General features: G+C 36.7%; 1 long non-coding RNA gene across 1 annotated transcript; it reads right to left on the reverse strand.

Annotated features, from left to right (window-relative positions):
• Positions 1–3,446: 3,446 nt before the first annotated feature.
• Positions 3,447–8,157, reverse strand: LOC129566937 (uncharacterized). Its single transcript, XR_008687801.1, has 7 exons — positions 7,218–8,157; positions 6,961–7,145; positions 4,529–6,895; positions 4,195–4,462; positions 4,004–4,052; positions 3,801–3,944; positions 3,447–3,711 (listed from the first exon to the last, which is right to left on the reverse strand). It is a non-coding gene; the product is annotated as an uncharacterized LOC129566937 (long non-coding RNA).
• Positions 8,158–12,009: the final 3,852 nt, after the last annotated feature.

Raw genomic sequence — 12,009 nt, forward strand, 5'->3', positions numbered from 1 at the left:
TTCCAGCAATTTTCTTTGCATGTCTCATTTGCTTCCTCTGCGGTGAAACGAAGCCCGCCACGTTGAACAGGCGAGATAGTGCACACATCATTAGCGAGAGCAGTACAGCACACTGTACTGCTCTCGCTCCAACACACACTGCAACTAATAATACGAACTGAGCATAGAAGCGTAGTCTGTTACACACAGAACAAACAATTGAATAATTTTCGCTTCCGATTTGCAATCAGTTAATTGGGAAAGGAAAGTTTTAATGGCATTTCCACCATCTTCCATAATTTATACTTTACAGAGTAATTATAACGAATTCGTTCTTCCAATGAACTTATGAAGCCTATGAAAACAAAAATAATGAATGATGATGGGAGAACCATCAAAACTGTTTTTTCCCAATTAATTAATTGCAAGACGGAAGCAAAGATAATTTAATTGTTCATTTCGTGTGAAAAATGATATTTAGCTTTTTCCTTTCTTTCAGAATTTTTAGTTGGAAACAGATTTTGATTGCTTTCTTTTCATTATTGATCATCAAGATTTGGAGTGTGAACAACTTTCATAATAATGAACATGAACATGACCTAAGGAGATTTATCTCTCGCAAATGCTGCGAATGCATTCGCATTTCAGAACAAAAATTCGAATGTTTGCGAATGCGACGAATGCGGCTATGACAGCGAACTTGTAACTACATAATTCGTTCGTTCATTCGTGTTTGGGCATGCATTCGCAACGCTGCCGTATGATTTCCATGTAAACATTCGCATTCGCATTCGTTAGAACGTTCGAGAACAGCGAAATACGACTGCTACACGAGTGCGAGTGTTTACATAGAAATCATATGGCACTGAGCGCGAATATGTGAATAAAAATTCGAATGCCAAACCGACATAGAAGCCCCTAGACATGACTTGTGTGAAAATAACCGTTTGTTTTTCATTTATAATTATCACACTGTTTTCACTTTTACGCTGGTAATATTTAGTTTTATCGTCAATAATTATATTTACATAGTTTATACAAAATACAATTAAATTATCATAATTGCTGCCGAGAACACAAGGAAAACTTCTGAAACTGCCATTCATCCAAAATGTCAATGTAATAATTACTTCACCGAAAATACCTTATCAATGCTAATTCAAAGTAAATAACGAGTTATAAAGGGCATATATTCGAAGACAAAGAAGACAGAGCATAGTAGCCAAGAGAATCTGGAATTCAATGGGATATTCGAAAAACAATGATGTATAATTTCACACATCAGGTACCACATCACATTTTATTCAAAGAATGTATAGATGTAAACATTTTTTCAATTACATCCCACAAGGAAATTTGCTATAAACTCAATAGTCACAATAACTTAACAGTGAAGTGTCACAGTCACAGTGAGCATGCGAACAAGCCTAGGGGCATTTCACTCGCATTCGAATACATGATCATTCGTGCACGAGTCCTGCATTCGCAAAAAACAGTATAAGTATTTGCATTCGCACCATGTATTCGTACTGCCGCGCGAGCATTCGCGCGACTCCGCATATGAAACGTATTGAAACACTCACACATGTATTCGTCACGAATGCGCTCAGTTGCGATGAAGTGTCAAACACAGTCAAACATGTGGAAAGGTGTCAGACGTGTTTGAAAAATTACAACGTGCATTAGGTGAACCTCCACCAGAAATTTTACAATTAATTCTCACACATTCTGGATTTGATACAGAAAGCGCATTAGCTACGTTGAATACAAGCATTTGCGGTCGCAGGTGTCCTATTTTTTGCAAATTTGTTTCCGTTTGATTACAATTCTTGATTAACTGTGGCAACTGGATGATAAGCAATCGGTGACCCGGTTTAAATTCAAACTTATTCACATTCTCGTATGATGTTTCTTTGAGAATTTCTGGGTTTTCAATGACATAGTTCTCGATATCCATAATAGCATCGTTGTCAATGGACATTAGAGTTGATTCATTTTCAAATGCACAGAATTCCAGGATTTTAATAATATCGGCCGAAATTTTTACATTCAAATATTTTTCTAATTTGAAAATAACATTTTCCAGTCCCTAAAATACAAAACACAACTTAAATTGATATTAAATTTGAATCGAAATAACTATTTACCATTTTGGTGAACTAATGTAAACAATGTAGTTGCAACGATTAACACAACAAATCAATATAGATCTGTCAAGTGCATTCGCATTCGCGCAGCAATATTCGGACGTATTTGCTAATGCGCCGTAAATAGATACATTAAATGGTTATTCGTACGAATGCGAATATTCGGCACGAATATCAGTATTTGCGAGTGTTTATATTCAAATGCACGGCAAAGTATTCGCGCATTCGTACGAATAGCAGTATTCGCATAGAGTGAAATCCCCCTAGGAACAAGCATAACGCATACATACACGCACGCTCAACAGCCTACTGTGTGTATGTGTATGCATGTATGCGTTATTCCCGTTCGTGTGCTCACTGCGTCTGTGACACTTCACTGTTAAGTTATTGTGACTACTAAGTTTACAGTGAATTTTATTGTGAGATGATTAAACAATTAAAATGAAAAGGTATTTATTGAATGAAGTGGTCGAATTTGAAATGGGACAGAATCTTCAAAATCAGAGATGGTTCATCGTTTACCGCAAGTGTATGCAAATGAATATCGGCATATGCTAAAATGTATACCTTTGCGTTGAGCGCACGCGTCAGCTAATATTTCAGTGCCAGCGAACACGTTATTTAACGCAAAGGTATATCAATGTATATATACTTGTCTGCACGCAGTATAGACAATACGATGGATTGATATACATTTACTCCATCTCTGTTCAAAATTCCAGAGTTGAAGATCTGAATGAAAAGGGTCGAATTAGACCATTCTGCGAAACAATTTGATTCCAATGGTTAAATACAATTTCGTCTATAAAAAATGACAAAAACGTCTAGAATAAAAACAATTTCGTCTAATGAAAAATTGTTACTTTTTTACAAAATCGTCTAAAAATCTCCAAAAACGTCTATGAACAAAAACCGGATCAAAAATGACAAAATCATCTAAATTCACAGTTCCAAAAAAAGTGACAAAATCGTCTAAAAATCTCCAAAAAAAACCGATTCCAATAAACTCAAAAACAACATTTCCCTCATTAAGCTTCATGAGCATACAAAGACAATTGCTAAAAAGTTCCATTATGCTACCCAAGTGTCATTTGTTAGAACAATTTATTGATCATCAAAGGAATTTTTCGGAAAATACTGTTATTTGAGATAACAATTATTTGTTCAATTAATAGGAAGCTTTATTCAAACATAAATTTAGATAATAGTAGTTTTTTTGGACTTGATTGAAAGCTTTCCACTCTCATTTATTGAAAAAACATGTTATTCACATAATTCAAATGTATTTTGTTGAAAGATTTTGAACATAAAATAAGCTGATAGAAATATCACACATGATATATGATTAATAGAAGAAATGAATAAACCAATTCTTCTAAAAGTTTAGACGCTTCTGATTGCCACTTATTTTCTTAAACTTTTTGCGACGACTCGACTCAAAATCGCTTAGAACACTGTCCACAGGCCATATAATTCCTTGCAGTTTCTTGAATTTGTCTGGGTGTAAAACAAATTTTTCGACTCAAAAGACAATTAATGAAAGGATGTATCCAATAATCAAGATGTAAAATGGTGCTTGAATATCCTTCAATGAAAACGGATGGCGAATATTATTGTCTGTATGTCCTTGATGGTGCATATATGTATATTTTAATTAATTGTGTTCGATCATACCATAAAATAGCAAAACCTGAATTCGAAACCAGCTTGTTATGGGAACTTGTCGATTCATCACAAACATTCGATTTGTTTTCATTTTTTCAAGCTCAATAACGGTTTACCTCCTTCAGTAGGTTAGAAAATAATGCCGCAGGCATTCTGAAATCGCAATGAAATATTTATTGAACAACGATTCGATACACACCAGACATCATCACCTTTGATAACATGAATTTTCGCACTGCCATCATCATTCAAGTATTTTGTCTGAAAAGTATTTTTTTTAAATTATTTCAACAGTCAATCAATGGATTTTAAACGATGAAGTTGGTAATACCAATTCAATTTTTATTAGAAAACAAAAAAGGAAAATCCACAAAAAATTGGATTTTCTTTAATTCAAAACTACCTTAATCATAATTCAAAGATCCGAATAACGTTCAATGCTGCATACATCCCTAATTTCGACCACGCGTTCGACTGAAGTGAATGCCAAAAATTCATGAAAAAGTTTATCGTTAAGCGAACGCAGAACTTTGGAGCGAGTTTGACTATTTCCGAATATGTGGCGCAATGTTGGTGATGCAACTGTGATTACGAGTCCAGAGTCGTCCAGTTCTTTGAGAGTATCAATATTTTTGTTTGTATTTTTTAGTATAAGCTGTGGAGAGTGAGCTCTGTAGAATTGGGAAATATTTATGAATTTCAGTTGAAGATATTTTTCGAAATAATTATGATCAAACCTCAAATGATCCTCCGATGATGATATTGGCCAAAAGACACGATCCAATTAGCAATCTTTCAATCGTTCGAAACGGTAAAGCCGCATTCCTTCCGAACATCACTTGCTATGTAACGAAAAATATGTCTTAATGTAATGCTCAGCGATGCACGTCACCAGTTAATCGGCTAGTACACAGTACATTTGACCAGTTGCGACTTCGGTCAAACATTCGTTGTTGCGAATATATGCATCAAAGCATACTGTGACTCAAGTATATGGTTTACCAGTTACACCATATGTGCATAGCGCGCGACTTCTTACGAAGTGGTGCTTCGTCTCAGTTCGCACGCTGTGAGCTCGTTTCGACTGAAATAGATGCTTCGTTTGGTTGCCGCTCAAATAGTGATCGATAATTTCGATATCGGAGGCCAAAATCACGCTTCCACTGGCTGGTTCATCTTTGCAATTCCAATTTTTCTTGGGTTCGAATATTCAGCTTATCCTCTTCCAGGTAATAGCTGAAATTTCCATACTTTGATAGTTCCGGATGCCATTGATATGCATTGTCGTTGAAAATATCCTCTTTGTCTACTTGTTCGTCTTGAATGCTGTATTGAATACGATGAGTGTAATACTTCAGTCCAGTTTAACGGTAGACATCTCCCAGAAAATGATCCATATACCGTGTATGTTTATGAAAATCCATTTCGCGACTTATTTCACCCACATTGAGATAACTTCCAACGCGCCAAAAATACCATAAAATTAGCTGCCATTGCTTGTCAGAAACCCCACAAAAAGTCATAATATGGGGAATATTATTGAGATTTTGCCATTGATCAACTATATTTTGCGCCTCGTCGCTATAGTCAGAAGCATTGCCTTTGATAACTAATAAGGCACCAAAAATTAAGAAAACCACCGACACTCGCATCAATAATGCTTTTCACTTGAATGAATGGAATGTGTGCGAACCGAACTCTTTTATAGCCAGATATTTTTTTTTTATTCTTCGGTTTCTTCATAACGAAATTGATTTTGGGTTGATTAGAAACGAAGTAAACGGATTCGATGTCAATTTGGTTGAAAAAATCGGAGCTTTGGTTGTTTTCTTATCATTACCTATGATGATTCTTAACAATAATATAATATAATGAGAACCTGTGAGTATTTCCTACACGTAATTGATTCTTTTTCGATGGGAATTATACCATTTCTGATTACAACCGATTCACTGTAATAATTATTAATTAATTGTGGACGATTGAACTCCTGGAAATACAACAAATCGCTGAAAATGCCATTCTTCTTCGGAACTCAGAAAGAGAGTCTCTAAAACGACATTCACAATAACAATTCGCAGTAAGAAGCATCGCTCGAGTGCTAAAAATCAATATAAAGAATGAGTTAAATAGAGACATTCCCCTTGAGCGTTAAGTAAACAATAGCCAAAGCGGTCACTGTACGGAATAGAAAGTTCGATGACTAATGATTGCTTTAAAACTAATATTTTTATCTCATTATTTTCCAATAAAGGCAACAAAGTGGTTGTCGACTAATTTAACCATGGCACGTATGAGAGATTGATGTGCTCGGTGTACACATTGGAATTTTAGTTGACGTATTCCACATAATTAACACATTGCACCTCAAGAGCCGAGTATATATGCACACACATTTTGAACGAAGCGTATTTGTTTGTTTGTTTTCTTCTGTGTGTACGCAATGAATTCAGTTTGTTGATTTTAACACGGCAGCGAAATAAACGCCACACCAAGCCAAACTCAATTTACATCGGAACAAACAATAGCCATCATTCAATTAGCACGTAGTGACTAGTTAATTTTTCTATTTGTCACATTTTTGAAGCGAAATAGAAGCTTAAAAATGAAGCCATAGCATTCATTGTGGCAATAACGCGCAGCGGCAGCACCAACGGACGTGTATATATTAATGTCATTTGTCATGTTTGTCGCCACCTGTCTCGCGCATTTTATGCATTTAATCATGTCTCGTTTTCCTTTAATAACATATTTTTTTTGTTGGTTTTTGCGCAAAAATAAAAAATCGCACTTGGTTTTTGAGATAGCAGCATGAAGTTTGAAGCATGGGCACAACGTGCACTGAAAGTGAATGGTGTTAATTAGACTATAAATCACTGGCACTTACCAACGGCTTTGCTAAATGTTTTTCTTTTGTGTCAAAGGCGCTCGTTGTCGCACTTTGTATTACATGTGTTTTAATATCAATTGACGACAACAACGACGACGACGACGACACGACAGTGGCAACGCACACAATCTCGAACCACTATGAACGACCGAGCAAGTGATGCATAAATAACGCGCATTTACAATGGACGATAGTGATTACCGTTTCAACAACTCTATGTAAATAAGTCGTTTGTATATCAAAATATGATGCGAAACGAAATTGGCGAAGGTTACTCACATTCGACCGCTTGTGAAGGTCCTATCGCCATACCACATCACAATTCATTTGCACAGTGTGTGCAACAGGCGTACAAATGTCATTCGTCTTCCGTTCCTTGTTTTTTTTTTCGGTTCGCCTCTTGCTGCTCACTGCTCGCTGCGTAGAGAGAAGATGATGGAAGAGGAAAAACAACACCGAGATAGCTGCGTATAATAATTTGTGTGTGTTTTAATCACATTCGCTTTTGTGTAAATTGCTGGTGACACTTTGCATACCGTTTAAAAATGATTGCTTTTGTCTGTGCGCGCATCGCGTGTTTGTGTGTGTATCATTGCCAACGCGCGACCAATTACTGTTTTAGACACATCAACAACAATGTCAATGCTGTGAATTGTGAGTTGGCCTCCGTCACACCCTCACTTACTCATCATCAGCGTCAGAATATCAATTTACAGTTTACTCGACAGGCGCTGTCAAATTGCAGTGATAATAACTCGTTCGCTTGTGCTGAACTGGTGCATGTCTGTTTCTCCATGTTACAGCCTTTTTTAATTCTGACAAATTCAACGCAGCAATCCGTCAACGCACACACGACTTGACACGGTTTATTATTTCAGAGAGTGATCTAAAATTGAAAAAAAAAAGGATGAATCTGTCTCGTTAATCCATTCCTAACGAAATATTCCATTCAACACAATCTCTGAATCATTCCACACTCTCTCTTTCTCCTTCTCCATATCTCTCTTACACTCACTGCAGCTCAGGAAATCACATTTTTTTAATTTTTGAGATTTTCTCCGTTCATTTTCCACTTTCCTCCTTCATTTGATCACATAAAAATAACCCATCGTAAATCTTCACCGTTTTCATTTGTTGTTGTTTTTCTTGTTTCGTCTCCATTCAGCACTTTCAGTTGTTCGCCATGCGCTCACATCATTTTTTTTTTCATTAATTTTGGTGGCTTTGAATGAAAATCAAAATAACATAATTTACCGCAACGTTTTACGTCTCCGATCCTCATGCGTGTGGAAAATGATGCCGAACGAGAGCAAGCGATAGGATGTGCGTTGTGATTCTCAATGTGAATGCGAAACGATGAAAGTGGAAAAACGTGAAAATCCGTCAAATCAGTAGATTTAAAACGATAGTAAAATAAATACGACGAGCTTCACGTAATGAAAAGCAACGCAAACGGATGAAAAATGCTCTTCAAAGTATTCGGTTAATTATACTCAATCTGTAAAACAACACAGTTCAAGACACCCACGTCAGGATCACTTAATCTGTAATATAATTTAGTTTTTTTTTGGTTTGCTACGTCGTTTTAAGTGGATTCACTGTCTTGTCGTTGTCGTTTTTTTTTCTCTCTTGCTGTGTGTCTCAAGAACGGAAGAAATCAAATTGAACGCGATTCAAGAGACAAAGTAGATTCATGATGATGTATTTGTTTTTTTTGTCTCTCGCTCGTTCTATGGCTTGAATTTCGTTTTCGTTGTTGAAATTGAAAAATAACACTTTATCTCGAAATCGTTGCTGTTTCACTCTCGCTGTTGTGTCAAATAAACATTTTTGATCATATTTAATTTTTGATTTTGTGGAATGGAGAAACAAGCCAAAGGAGAAAGAAACGACGGCGACTCTCACTGCGAATGGAAATATGTAGAGATCATGACATCAGTTAAAAGACAAAGGCAACGAAAATTAAAGGCGAAAAAATAAAGAAAATCTTTGAGTTGAAAACGAATAATTCAAATGAAGAATTCGAAACGAAGAAGAGAATATCCTAGGAGACTTTATTCCACACAGCGCGCGCTCACTTATTCACTCAATATGTTACAAGGAAAAAAACGAGCCTTGTCTATTCCCGTTCACTTTGATTAACGTTACCAATCAATTGACAGTGATTATTTGTGTCTTACCAGGCAGCCAGTTGGGCTGCTCACGTCATGAGCGTGTCTCAAACAAAACAACGACGATGATGATGATGATAAACATTGGAAAATCGCACCATGCTACCGGCTCCGTCGATTTTCATTAACTCACGATAAAATACGTTAGTTGATTCGTTGAAAATTGAACATATTTTTTCGATATATTTAATTTTTTTTTTCGCTGTCGTTTCGGTTCGCTGGTTCGTCGTCGCATCATTTTTAATGGTAAGCATTATGTCAACCGTCACAAATCATGTCATACACACACAAAATGTTAATTTATACACAGGCACACAGCAACGTAGCAGCAGCATTGCATACACTTACAAACGTCAAAACATAAAAAGAAGATGTAGTATGCTTGCTGTTAAAAGGCTTTTTTTAATGACCGTGCGTGTGTTAAATATCGTGTGTGTTGGTTTTGTTGTCTCCTTCTGGTTATTTTCTCCTGTCGCCGGATTTGAAACGGTCGACTCTCACCCGTTGGCTGAGAAAGCCGCTACGTGGCGATGATTGTGTGTATATTTTTTTTATTTGTGTGCGATCGAGTCTGCTTTGCTTAAATTATATCTCTTTTTCGTGTTATTTATTTCGGTTGGTGTTTTCTTGCGTATTCGATGATTTTTAATGTGGAATAATTATAGTTGATATGTTGATAGTTTGCATTCGTTCGAACATGTTTGCTTCACGTTGTTATTGCCGGTGCTGTCGCTGCTGTTGCTGCTGGCTGCTGTGCCCATATATTTTCTGTCAATTGAGTGAGATGCTTGTTGAAAAAAAACACAACAAAAATTATTAATTCCCTCGTGTCGTCGCAATATCACCGCCATAAATTTGTACCACGTTTGTTTAACGTTTTATGTCAAACAGCTGAAAATTTCTCGGCGAATGCTCACGGCTTTCACAGTGTGATCGTTGTTTTGCGTGTCGTAAACACTTTAGCCTTATTAAAATGTTAACAAAAAACATTGACAGGGAAAAATCGTCTCGATTGACGCCACATCGTTTCGCATGACCAACACATACACAAACATTCCTGTTAGAAATTATAATATCACAAACCGCCAATTCAAATCAAATTGAAGAAATTACCAATGAAATATTTATCCAAGATTGTAGAAATGAATTGAGAAAAGGCGAGAAAAACTTGAAAAGAAATTGAGATAGTTTTTGAATTTATTGCATGACGATTCCGTTGCCACATTAGATTGCCTACTTTTGTCAGCTTATTCCAGCCGGCGACATAAAACCATCTATAGTTGGTAGTGTAGTTCAAGTAGACTCTAATGATCATTCCGCAACAACTCGACACCAATCGACGATGATGACGATGAGCATTGGCAATAATCTAGACACTGGCCGAGGAATTTTTACCGGCAACATGGGACGTATATCATTTAGTGGATATAAATTATTCATTTTCATACGGATTCCTGTCTGTCGCGCTCTTATTGTTTTCGATTCGCTCATAAGGGGCCATTCGTTGTTTCGCCTATTTTTTTCCTCTCTGTGTCATCCTGCCTCTCTCCTCGTCTCTCTCTCTCTGTTTCACTCTTTGGTGTAATGTCTCATGATTTCTGGTTCGGGCAGCAGAGCAAAAAAAGAAGAAAAAAAAATCGAAAAAATTAACCATGTCATAAATTTCGATATATATCAGTGCATGTGAACGATGTGAAATTCAACAATGGGGCAACCCAACACAATCTGTCTACTTCGGGATTTAGAGCCAAGAGAAAAAGAATCAACTGGAGACCAATGCACACCAAGCGACCACAACAAATGAATGAGAGAAAAAAAACCAGACCATGGCAGATTATAGAGAGCAGCAGCAGCCGCAAAAAAAGGCAGCACGGTGAATGAGCGCGTAGAGCGGATGACTTTGGTGCGCCCCGAACAGAAGGAGCCGAGAAGAGAGTGAGACAGAAATGATAATTTATTACATACGGTGGCAGCATTAAATGAATTTTCAACGACTGCAACGAGCAAAACACCACAGAGAGACCGCTCAATCTGGTTGCGCTTCGGCTCTATGCAAAAGCGCACTCTCTCACACGCCCCGACAGTTCGCGTTGTTGTTTCTCTTCTTTTTTTTTCGGCTGTGTTGCTGCAAATCCGCGAATTATTCATTTTGCTGCACGTTTTTTTGTGCACAACTCTCTTTGGCTCGGCATTAATAAAGGCTCTCATAGCTTGTTGACAAGAAATTATGGAAACGATTTTTATTGTTGACTTTTGACTATTCAGTAATTTATTGCAACGAACACACAAAATATCGCTACGCATTTTCGGTCGGTTCGGTGTTTTTTTGTTTTCATTTTGGCGATGCGGCTTTTTCTCGGCTTCTTCTTTCTGTTCTGATTTCGCCGCCCGTTGCTGAACCTGTCAAAAACACAATGGCAAATGCCAATGAACAGAATGCGCGAGATAAAGGCGACGATGTGAACTTGAACTCTTTCGGTACTTTCATTAGACGCGATCGATAAAATTAAGGCACTCAAGAATTTTCAGACACACCGCGCTCCTTTTTAGTCGATTCCGAAACAAAGGAGCATTTCCTTAGAAAAATTCTATCGATTGAAAAATTATAATTTTAAAATAAGACCAACGAATTCATGCGCTGCCAATTATTATGAGAAAAAAACCGCAAATCACCGCCAAGAAACGCTTTGATTCAATAGAAGCTATAAATTTACATTCTTTTGGAGAGAAAAACAAAATCGACATGACATTTTGTGCGGTTTATTTGACATTGATAGCCATCGTTTAGTGGTGAAACACACGTGTATTTTATGCAGTTCAAAACTTCCAGTAGAAACAGCACAGCGAAAAAATCGCAGTCGAAAAATCAGTTCGATCGATAAAAGAACTCCAATGTTCATTACATTGAAATCAAAATATAAATTGCACGAAAAATTCCGTTTTAATGTTTTCTTCAATCAATTTCGAACGAAATTACACAATTTCCATTAGCTTTTAATTAATCAATTGCATGATTTTCATCATTTTTCTCGTGATATTTGTTGCGAACAAACACAGCATCCAAAATAAATACCGGCTTATCTTCTCACGTTATTCTATTGAATTTAACATTGTTTCATATCATTGATGGAAATGGTTGTAATCAGCATTTAATGAC

This window comes from Sitodiplosis mosellana, unplaced genomic scaffold (genome assembly GCF_009176505.1).
Source record: "Sitodiplosis mosellana isolate CC-2019 unplaced genomic scaffold, AAFC_SMos_1.0 Smas_scaffold_5, whole genome shotgun sequence".
Taxonomy (NCBI): Eukaryota; Metazoa; Arthropoda; class Insecta; order Diptera; family Cecidomyiidae; genus Sitodiplosis; species Sitodiplosis mosellana.